General features: G+C 38.6%; 1 protein-coding gene and 1 long non-coding RNA gene across 10 annotated transcripts in view; both read left to right on the top strand.

Annotated features, from left to right (window-relative positions):
* LOC111721192 overlaps positions 1-9,080 on the top strand; it is a 42,627-nt gene extending 33,547 nt beyond the window's left edge. The window contains exons 2-4 of one of the 2 annotated variants that reach the window (XR_004229483.1): positions 6,196-6,423; positions 6,562-6,685; positions 6,792-9,079. This is a non-coding gene — a long non-coding RNA (uncharacterized LOC111721192). Of the gene's footprint in view, positions 1-5,714; positions 6,424-6,561; positions 6,686-6,791 lie in introns of those variants that run through there. The other variant, XR_002770515.2, reaches the window with a different exon arrangement.
* RBMS3 (RNA binding motif single stranded interacting protein 3) overlaps positions 1-12,171 on the top strand; it is a 1,441,154-nt gene that overhangs the window by 220,931 nt on the left and 1,208,052 nt on the right. The gene's annotated exons all lie outside the window — the stretch shown is intronic.

The raw sequence follows: 12,171 nt of genomic DNA on the forward strand, positions 1-12,171 counted from the left end.
TCCATTTTTCCAACATCCTCAGGAGTCCCGCCTCATCACTTTTCCACTAGGATGGTATATTTTAATCACTCCAGCTTGGGGGCTAGAAAGCAGCAGGACTCAGTATTTTAATCACCCCAACTTGGGGGCTCTATAAAGCAGTGCACAACAAATATGTACATATACAAAGCATTCTAAAAGTCTTGGGGAATGTTAAGCTTTAATAACCATTAAGGGCACATAATGTGTAGATAGATAGATAGGTAGATAAATAGATAAATCAATAGATCAATAGATAGTAGATAGATGTAGAGAATGATAAATAGGTAGACAGATAGATAGATAGATAGATAGATAAAATCAATGGATGCCTAGATAGATAGAGTAACTAGACCATATATTTTCATTGGAATAGGAGACTGTAGAGTGAGGAAGCTCACACTCCAACACAGGTTGGCATCTTCCATTCAAATTATGGTCTTAGAAAAATGCTTCAAGAGATGAGAGATTGCCATTTGATCACGATCAGAGAGCTAGTATGTGTTAATCAATCAACCAACAAGCATTTATTAAACTATGTACCTATCACTGTGCTAGGTGCAAGGAATTCAAGTACAGAGAATGAAGGGATCCTACTCACAATGTCAGAGGAAGGACTTGAACTCAGGTCTTCTTTATTTAAAAGCTTATGTATTATTTTGCCTCTTGGAGATGTGTACCCAACTAGCAGACATATAGTGAGGATGATGATAAAAATGATATCAGCTACCATTTACATAGTGCCTACTCTGTGCCAGGTACTGTGCTAAGTGTTTACAAGCATTATCTCTTTTGCTCTTACTGTCCCAATTTCACAGTTGAGAAAACTGAGACAGCTAGTATCTGAGATTAGATTTGAACTCATATCTAATTCTAGGGGCACAAACTTAATGATACTTTTTTTTCAAGAGAGAAAAACTCTCTTTTTTCAAGAGAGAAAGACTCTGTTAGGGAAATCTTCATGAAGATGATGGGTCTGGTGTGGTGTGGTGCCATTTGAAGGAAAGGAGGAGGAAGGCCTTAGGCTAAGTCCATCTCTTATGAGAAGGCTTGCGGCTAGCAGTGGGTCTCATTCACAAAGGCATCAGTGTATTTGCTTAGATGAGCCCCCCAATAAGAGAAAACTCCAGGGGATGGGATCAAGGCCTCCAGGTAGGAAGCTAGACCAGATAAATATTTTAATGAAAAATAATTATATTATATTATATTACATTATATATTATAACATAATAATAAATAAATAAAAATAGAAAATAATATAAATAAAATAATATGATATTTTACCATAGGCTAATCATATTAATGTAGCTTGTAAGATTAATATAGAGTAAATAGAAGTTAATTATATAGGGGAGGTCACTAGCAGCTGAAGGAGGTAGCAGCAATAAAACACTTCAAAAGAAAGCATAATATGTGCGAAAGGACCGCTAGAAAGTGGGTTGGCTGTTCAGGGCCCTAGAACTCTCTTTAGCGATCATATTACATGACAATCACATCTGGACTCATCCTCCATGTGCAACGGGCAGTCTATGAGACTCTGATTGGCTTCTTATAGACTAAGTCATGTCCTCCCATGAAAAGAGGGATGAGACCATATGCAGGAGAGAGAGTCGATGGAGCCTTCATGACCTTTACAAGTTCCTGAGACGCCAATACTAGACTTGCCCAAGAAAGAGCTACACACAAGCCCCATCACTGACAGTGTTCTGAGGCAGCCATGGCTAAGGGCAAAATCAATCCACATGAACTGCTGTTATTGTGCTTGGGGACTACAGCTGTGGAGGGATTGTTAAAGGCTGAAGCTTTGTAGACAGTGGTGGTCGTTAATAATCACAAGGTCACCAGAATTTCACCCTGGAAAGAGACTCAGACTTTGGCCAACATCACCGCCAGGATGAGATTTGTGCAAACTAGTTTATCAAAAATGGTTGTTAGTCCCTTGACTTTTAGCTGACCTGACAAACACAGAGAGTGATCTGCTAGTAGACAAAAGGTTTTCTAAGACATTAGTTTCTCCTGTTTCAAATGACCTTATCAGGTACTCTAATTTCTAGCTACCAAGCTTGGATACACATGTTGTACAGAGAAGACTTTGCCCTGGGATCTCGGGATAGTTTGACAATTCCATGAGTGTTTTGATGTGGTTGGAAGTAGAGGCTAAAAAGAAGACCCCTAAATTTTGCACATAGTAGATACTTGCTTCAGATTTGTTGAATTAAATTCTGTGGAAGGTGACACAATTAAAAAATAATAACCCTGGAATATATCTAGTGGTGTGGATGACTGGGCTAAGTTATTAGACCTTTATTCTAAGCTTTACTCTACCACTAATTAGCTGTGTGACCTTGAATAAATGATGGACTCTCTCTGGGCTTCAGTTTCCTGATCTGTAGAAAGAGTAGGTTAGAGGAAATGACCTTGCGATCCATTACACATGAATGCAAGAGTCAGATCCTGGAGCTCAGAGTAGACAGGGTAGACCTTAGAGTTCATCTTGGCTGATCCCTCACTTCAGAGATGTGAAAGGTGAGATTCAGAGAGATGAAGCAAATTGAGCAGAGGTGAGAGGTAGTTCTAGGTGTTAATGATGCTAGAGTCTGGGCTCTTCTCATTAAACCATACTAGTGTTCTGTAATTCAAAGACACCCATGACATTTGGCCATTTCCCCTATACTTTAGCAGGAGATGGGGTACTTAGAATGTGGGGCAGTGGAAGAAAGCTGGTCTAGAAAGTTAAAAGATTGAGTTAATATTGGTGATAAGACCTAGACTATCTTCTAAACCAATTCTTTCCCTTTATAAAATGTTCTACCATATATTTCTGCCATATTTCTCTATGTATGTATCCTGCTAAAACTTTAAAGTGTCAAAATTCTCTTTGTATTATTCAGGTGTATATTTGTATATATACATACATACAAACATGTTATCTATATATGTGTATAAGTATATCTCTATATCTAAATATATACCTGAATAATGTACAAAGAGAAGTGTGATACTTTAAAGTCTTAGCAGGATACATAAATTGTTGTAAAATGTGTTATCTATATGTATACATATAATATTTTAAAATTATACTATATGTTATATTTTACTAATATTATTCTTTGAATATAAACCCATAAAATCAATCTCAGGGGCCCTCAAAAGAAAAGAAAGGAGATAGTAGGAGAGAAAACAATTCTGACAAGAGAAAAAACAATTTTAGATGTAACCATGGATTGCCACCAATGGGTTGCTCAGTCAGTGACCTGGAACTAGAAGGGTCCCTGGGCTCATTAAAAGGTTAGATGTTCAAAGAAAGATAGTATCTGATCCCACCACAAGAGAGGGAAATGTACCTCCACAGCCCAGACTTGAAGAATGGATGAATTTTCTCCTAGAAACATTTGATATATTGGAGTAAATACTATAGTACTAGATAATAGTATCCTATCAAGGAATGTTACATGTTAAATAAACTTTCACTTGGGGAGGGGGTGAGAATGTATTTGGAGTACCAAACCAGTACTTACAAACCTTTGGAACATAACCTATTGATTGGCAAGCTGGGAACTGCCCTGAAGTAGTAGACTTCAAATTTCTGTGAAATATGGGCATCTCTTTGGCCTTTTTCCTTCTGTTTTATCAGGTTCAAACCAGAGGCAGCTATATGAAATATTTTGAACATAGATAAGAATTCCAAATTGAAATAGTTGAGAATCAGGACAGTTGAGCCATTGAAATGATTAAAAGTATAATCTGATCAGTTGAGTGTTGGAGCTACTGAAAATCCAGAGAATTGAGTTTTCTACCAGTTTAAAGTGTGGGGACTTCTAGTATGATGATCACTAGAAGTCATGACATCTCAGCCCCGGTCCCTTTCTCCGTTTCCTGCTAGCTTCCTTGCATCTTTTGAGTTTGTAATCCCATGGGAAGAAAGGCTAGAACTAACCACTGCTCAGCAGCCAATTAATTAACCAGCATCTGGGAAATAATGATCCACCATAGTTTGATTTATTGGTTTTGAGAGACAACGAATCTCTCTGGGATTGTGTGGTTTTCCAAGAAGAGGTTGATAATATGGAACTATAGACTTAGAGCTTGAAGGGACTTAGAAATCATTGAGCCCCAACCCCATCTTCTTACAGATGAGGAACCTGAGACCCCCAGAGATGAGATGATTCTCCCAAAGGTGCTTGTGGCAGGTAGGGATTCAGACTCAGGTTCTTGGATTCTGAATCCAACACTCTTGTCACTGGGTGACAATTAATTAAATTTAATTTTCTTTTCATTAAAAAATCTTGCTACATCCCCAATCTATTCCCAAGAGTAGAGCTGTCAGATCTGGAGTCAGAAAGATAAGAGTTCAGATTTAACCTCAGATCTTTACTAGTTGTGTTATTCTGGGCAAGTCACTTAATTTCCACCTGCTTTAGTTCCTTGATATGTAAAATGGGAATAACATGTAAAATGGCTATTTTTATTCACGTTTTTTATGAGGAAAAGAGATAATGTATGTAAAGGTTTTTACAAACTTTAAAACAATATAAAATGCTATAATTATACTTTTATTATTATTACTGTCGTCATCATCATCATCATCATCATCATTCTAAATTGATTATTAATGCCATGTATTCTTTTTCATGAATCTGGGAGTCTGGTTAGGACTATGGGAGAACAGAAAATGTGCTAGTTTTCCATTATACATTGATCATATGTGAATTAATCTAACTATTCTTTTTAAAACTACTTACTAACCAGGGTATCCATGTATCATAAAATGGATACTCATATGGAACTCATATGGCAAACCTAGTATTTCTTACAGTTCTGGCTTCCACTCTACATGAAATGGTGTAGTCCTGTTTGGGCTTTCCCCATTCCATATCCGGGATCTTCCTTCACCCAATGAAGTTAGAGCCTCATTATTGGTTCCCTTGGTCACAAATAATCCTCTAGATTCCTACTTGAAGCCTCTATGAATCACCAGAACTACCTTATAATAGAATGAGTACGTGGGCCCTCTTTCTTTATTAAAGCCAAAGATGGGACCTGCGTCTGTGTTTTTTGGGATAAGGAGCTCTTGGTGAGTCATTTCCTCTGCCATTGGGTTAAGTGCTTTCTCTGACATCGATTTTTTATCTTAGAGAATTGCCTCCAGCGTTGAGAAGTTAAACATCTTGTCTAAAGTACAGTCATAATCTTTATATTTCAGAGGCTAAACTCGAACACAGGTCTTCTGGATCCAAGACTGGCTCTCTCTATCCCTTATTCTACACACCATTACCATAGTGAAGTCATAGTCTTGCCAAAGGCCTACTCTGGCATTTCCATTTTGCACAAGGCCAGCCCCAACTTCCTGGAAATTAAATATAATTACATTGCCTTCATTTCCAAATAGAGAAGCAATGTGATATCGTGAATGGAGAATTGTCCTTGGATTCAGGGGTTCCAAGGGTTGAGTCACCCCTCTTGACACATGCTGGATGTATGATCTTAGAGAAGTCACTTAATTTCTCAGTTTCTTAGTCAACTTCCTAATTCTAGAGGTTGCATGGAAAGTGTTGATTTTTACTGGTAGAGAGGGATTTTCATCATCTCTTAATATCCTACATTAATGAAATCTCAGGTTCAGTTTCACACACTCACAACCCCCACACACACACACACACACACACACGCACACAATCTCACTACCCTAGCTTACCCTATGCAGGAAGATGTTCTTTGTTACAAAGAATTAAAAGACAATGAAAGAAGGAGAGGGGAAAAAATAAAAGGAAAAGGGCTAGATGTTTGTTTCTTAGACTCCATGATTAGAACATAGAAAGAGGGTGGCAACTCCCACCACAGTTTTATCCCCTTTCTCTGTCCAGCTTCTGAAAGTTCTTTGTTTCACCATGGCGACAAGAGTATACAAAACATGTGGGTCTGGGTATCTCAGAGCCAGGAGTAAATTCTGAACTGGACAGAAGAAGGAAGACAAAGGAGTCTTTTCAACTTTTTGTTAACTAGTGGGAAAATGATAGTTGATTTGCTGTGAACATTTAAATGAACAGAACACCTCTAACAGTTCCCGTGGTTTGTTAAACTCATTCACCCTGCCCCATACCAAATGGCCAACTCTGGACCCATCGACAAGTGACTCTTGGAGCTAATTCCAACTGCATTTTGCTCTCTGTTGTACAGTATTTCAGTGACAGAACCCAACACGTGTGTGTTTGGCGAGGCTGGCGGAGGTTAAGAAGGAGCTGAGTATTAAGTTAAGGTGGCTGAACAACAATGGAAAGATGATCCTTGGCCTTTTCTGATCCCGGGAGGAGCTGGGAATTGAGAACTCTGTGTGGTCTTAGAAATCATCTCCAGCTTCCCTCACAGGCTGCTGCTTCTTAGGAGAATCCCAGGGAAAGGCAGCAGGTACAGCATCATTTCTGAGTTTTTACTCTCCCATCTCCCTTCCTCAGCATGTCTCTGTGGTTCTGTTGAATGACCCTCGGCTCTAAGTGCCTTCGGTCATTGATGGGAGGAGTATTTATTTTATGTTTTCATCAACAGTGAAATAGTGGGACCTCAATCCACAGAAGCTGACGTCAGACCCAGGTCAAGATACAAGAGAAACCCACTGAAAGCCAGTCCCCCAAATTTTCCAGAGAAGCGGATAGTTCACAGCTGATCCAAGGTGAGAAAGGACCTTTTCCTTCTGTGCATCCCCCCCTCATTCAATATTCCTGAAAATGTTGATACTAGTACCCTGACTGTCTCTTCATTTTGTCTCTCTTGCACAGACCCCACCAAACGGCCAACTTTGAGGAAGACCAAGTGCTTTTGAAGATTTCATCTTGGTTCTGATTTGGAGAAACACTGGAGGATGGAGTCTCCACTGAAAAAGCAACAGCGGGTCTCAGTTCCAGCAGCACTGAGATCCAGTCAAGAGGACGGGGGCCTGAGACTCAAACCAATACACTTTTGAACTGGGACAAGTTAGAGAGCACCCGCCAAACCCTCCTCTTGACATTTAAAATCCTGTATCATTGTATATAATTTTAAAAACCAAACAAACACCCGAGCATTACCTGTGTTTATTTACAAAGGAACAACTCCCAGTTCTGAACTGTTTGCTTATTTTGCCTTTTTTATGTCCCCTGTTTTTTCACCCAAGAAATATCAAATAGGAAACCACAATAACTATGTGATTTTATCTTGAAAACAGCTTTACAAAGGCCCTAACTTGGAAAATTAGGGTCCTCGAATGTCTTTTTTTCAGGATCCCATGACTGACCTCTGACTGCAAAGATCTTATTGTCTGACATAGGGATACCTGAATGAATTAAAGAAAGTCTCAGGAAACTTTTGTCAGGGATGTAGTTGTAACCAAGCTCATGGAATAAAGTCACTCTTGCCTAGTCCCTGGTCTACAATTTTCCCTTATCACCACTAGCAGCTTACAGCACAGCTACAGGGGCACAAATTATACAAGCAAACACAAAAACAGACATACAGTGAAAGATCTCTTGGTAACTTAATTTCCTGGCTTTGTACTGGTCTGACACAGTTTCTCCTGGCTCTTGATCTCCATCCCATCAATATTTTCAGTTCTGCTGTCACATTATGAGATGGCTTAGAACCATAGAGTTCTGACTCCACTTCTAGAAGGCAGCTCTTCACAATCTCAGCATGGCAGAGAAGCTGGTCCCTTGTCCATATACTTGGCTGCAGCTCTTGCTTCTTGTTCCATGGAGAATCGCTTTACCTATCTCAGTGTGGCAACCCCTAGTCATTGATATAATCCTGTATGATCAGTCCTGTAAATGATCTGAGTAATGCTGTTCCTAGGGATGTTTAGCTGAAAACACATACATTTTCAGGCATTAGCTTATTTCCGGGAAATGCCCGAGTCATATTTGGTCTGAACGTTCAGACTGAGCTGGGTTATCAGCTGGAGTTTGAAATCTGCTCAAGCATGCATGGTATTTCAGGTTTTTGTACAATACGTGAAATGTTCTGCATGCTGTATTATAACGGGGCCCAAATTGCTGTCTGTGAAATGTGATTTCTGTCCAGTCTTGAAGTTGGGGTGGGTGGTGATAATTATACATAGAAAAATTGACTGCCGGTCTACAGAACATAAAGCACCGAGTCAGTATGGTGATGTTTGAAATGTCGATTCCTAAGACAAAGCTGAAAGGCGATATCTGTAAGCAATAATGGCTGCTCAGGACTTCGCCAAGATCCGGGCTCATTTAAAAGGGTCCTTTCAGAAAGAGTCAAGAATAAGGAGTGATAGGATTTATGGAAATTGTGGTTGTGCTGACTTGCATTATGTAAATGTGCCTGCTTTACAATAAAACACATTTGTTTTCTTTGGCAATGAGATTTCTGTCACCTTCCTGCAAACTGTGTTCTCAGTTGCTTTGTGGGGTAGCTGCCGGTGAGCTCAGCAGTGGCTGACCTGCCAAGGGCATGGCTAAGGGATGTGGGCCTGCTCCTTCTGAAAACTCTGGGGCACTGGGTTGTCCAATTAAGAACCATGCCATCGGCTTGAATCATAGATTATTCGAGCTGAGAGGAATTGTTGATAACATTTAGTCCAACCCACTCATTTTAAAGCAGAAGAAGCCAGAGACTGCATAAATGAAATAGATCGCAATTGTCTAGCCACTAGTTCAATCATGGCACTGGGCAGTAGAATTTTCAGTCCGGTACCTTTCCTGATTCAACTTAAAGAGTTATCTGCATTTTTTCATTATCTACTTCTATTTTTCCTTCTACTGCTGTGGGTAATTGTGAGTTGACCCATGTGAGTCACAGAAAATCAATAATCCTTTGGCTCTCTATATGAAAGTCTACTGAAAAGGGTGTATGACCGTGGGTTAGTCATTAATCCCTTCTGTCTGTTAATTTTTGTGTTCCGTAAACCTAATACTTGTTAGGTTGGTGTAATCTTTTGTAATTGTCAAAATGAGATGACACACATATGAAACACACTGCCATTGGAGCTAATCATGTACGCAAAGTTAGGTCTGTTTTGGTCCATGCAAGAGTTACTAACTTTGAGTCCATAAGGTTGTTTTCCAAAGTATTTTAAAATTATATTATTATTATATCTTATATTTTATTATTAATGATATATTATAATATATTATTATATTTTAAACTAGTTAAATGTATGTGATTTCTTTTGTAACCTAATGTATTTTTATGCATTCAAAAACATTCTGGAAAAGGGCACATGGGTCTGCATTAGTTTTGCCAATGGTACCCAGATCTCACTCCCAAATGATTAAGAACCTCTGGGGGAATCCAGGGCAACATATTCACCTTTGTCTGAATCTTCCCTAAAAATCTGATCCACTTTAGGAACTGGATTGGAGCATTCCTCCATCTTATGCCTCATTAGCCACCAAGTCCTTCCTTGAACTGCCAGTTTCATCCAATAAGCAACTAACTGCTAAACACCTAAATGTGCCAGGCAGTTTGCTAGGTTCTGGGAAACAGAGACAAAATGAAGAATAGTCTTTGCCCCCAAAGAGATGTAGGTAACATTAGGAAGATTGGTACCTTTATTAGGATGCTTGGAATGAGCCCCATCTTTATCTCTTGGAATCTTTTCAAGGCTCATCCCAGATGCCATCTTATATAGAAGAACTGTTTAGACTCCTTCGGTTGTTAGGAACCCTGCTACCCAAAGCTTTTGTATATTTACTTGTCCATACCTATGTTGCTTTTCTTCGGTAGAATGGAAATTTCTGAAGGGTAGAGATTTTCTCATATTTTTGTTTTTCTATCCCCAGCATGGCATACAGTAAGTGTTTGATCTGTGCTTGTTGATGTGCTGAATCCAATAATGTAGCAAACCTAGTTATTTGTAGTAATAATTAAATAGAATAATACATGCAAAACATTTCATCTACACATCAAAAAATCCAAAACAACAGTATATTTAAATCAACGATGAATTCCATCTGATGGAGTGAGTAACCACTTCTGCAGCATTGTAATTTAGCTTATGGATACTTTAGATCACTCTAATTATTTAATGGCTATTGATTTCTCTACATTTCAGGAAAACAAGCATTTATTTAACAATTACTATGTGCCAGTCACTGTACTAAATCTAGAGATACAAAGAAAGGTAAAAACAGCCCCTGCCCTCAAGAAACTCACCTTTTAATAATGGGGACAATATATATATACAACCATAAAAGTATGACATGGCCAATAAAAATAGGAGGTAATGTCAGAGTAAAGCACTGGTGGGTATGAGGAATCAGGCTTGTAGGGAATTGGATTGAAATTGTATTATGAAGGAATGAGGGGAGTCAGGAGATAAAGATGAGAATAGAAGGGACAGGAAGTATATCTGTACCTAAATTGGATTATATTATAACCTTGATAACAATGTTTCTGTACTCTCTGACTTTTCTCTTACTCCTTAAATAGGGGTTCTTCATTTGTTTTTTTTTTTAATGTCAGTAACTGTATTTCACTATAATTGGATTCTTTTGTAATCCTACATATGTGTGTCCGTGTGTATACACTCACATATGTGTGTGAGTGTACACACACGGACACACATACCTACATATGTATTCCTATATATTTTATATTGATGCAATTAACAATCTGATTCTGAGAAAGGGAATACCAGACTGCCCAAGGGGTCCAGGACATCAGAAAAAGTGAATCCCCTCCCTGGCAAAGGACTACAAATCAGGCTTTGGGTGAGCTTGGATAAACCAATCGATTCAGTCATCCTCCTAAATCCCAGAGCTTCAATATACAGTGTCTGCTCTACTCAAAGTAAAGCCTCTTTTCAGGAACTGTCTCTGTGGACTTGGTTGGACTAAGTACTTTACAAATATTATCATCTCATTTACAACAACTGTATGAGGTAGATATTGTTACTATCTTGAGGATACCTGTTGAGGAAATTGAGGCAGAGATTATGTGGCTTATGTGAAGCCCAGATTTGAACTCAGAAATCCCTGACTCCAGGCTCAATATGGTATCCACTGTGCCACCTGAAAGCCTCTGTGCTTCCTTCGTTCCTTCATAATACAATTTCAATCCAATTCCCTGCAAGCCTGATCCCTCATACCCACCAGTGCTTTATTCTGAGATTACCTCCTATTTTTACTGGCCATGTCATACTTTTATGGTTGAATGTATATTGTCCCCACTATTAAAAGGTGAGTTTCTTGAGGGCAGGGGCTGTTTTTACTTTTCTTTGTATCTCTAGATATACGCCGTATGTGTGCACATATAAGAAATATATATTCCCATGCTCCCTCATTTTCCAATGCCTGCATTGGAGCTGCAAGCCCATGTCCACATTTTTCTCTCTTGTTATCAAATCTGTTTAAATTCTGAACCAGATCTTACCAATATTCTCTGAATACTAAAATTTTGCAGCAAAATTTTGTTAACTTGCTTCAGTTTTTTTGACATCAAATTCCCCCTAATGCTGACTTCTTTTTCTTGCTAATGATTCCTCAACCATCAGTTTCCTCTGAACCAAAAAATAATTCTCCTTTCAAGTGCCCTTGACATATTTAAGGCCACTTTTATCACAGAATGGTCTTGCTTCTCTGATTGTATCTTGATGGTGATAGTCTTATATTAAATTGTTGAGATCTAACTGATGAGGAGGTCATCCTAACTTTTATTTATGTCTGGGATGCCCTCTCTCATTGACCTACATTTCATTTTCCAATACTGATTTCTGGACTTTAGCTTCTCACTGACCAACTTTTCATTTGACTTTTGAGTAAATTCATCATGTGTCATCCTATCCAGGCCATAGAGATAAATTTCCTTTTTTGTGATTATGGTGATTTTACATTGCACTGTTGTGAATTTTGCTTTCCTACTTTCTTTTTCACAAATAGGATGATTTTGTCTACATCTCCATCTTACAACACGACCGCTACATACTTCTATCTTTTCATCTCTATTATCAATATTATTTGCTTATTGTTCTTGACTTAACATAAGAGGATGTTTTATAGCCGGATGAGGCTGAGTTTTTCCAGAGCGAGTGCCCCAGAGTACAATTCTGCTTCCACACTTAATTCTTCATGTTCTGCCCATCAGCTTCTCAAAATCTGCTGGAGACTGGTACATATCAATGTCAAGAAGATGCCATTTTATCTCCAGGCTGTATAT

Source organism: Sarcophilus harrisii, chromosome 5 (genome assembly GCF_902635505.1).
Source record: "Sarcophilus harrisii chromosome 5, mSarHar1.11, whole genome shotgun sequence".
Classification (NCBI taxonomy): domain Eukaryota; kingdom Metazoa; phylum Chordata; class Mammalia; order Dasyuromorphia; family Dasyuridae; genus Sarcophilus; species Sarcophilus harrisii.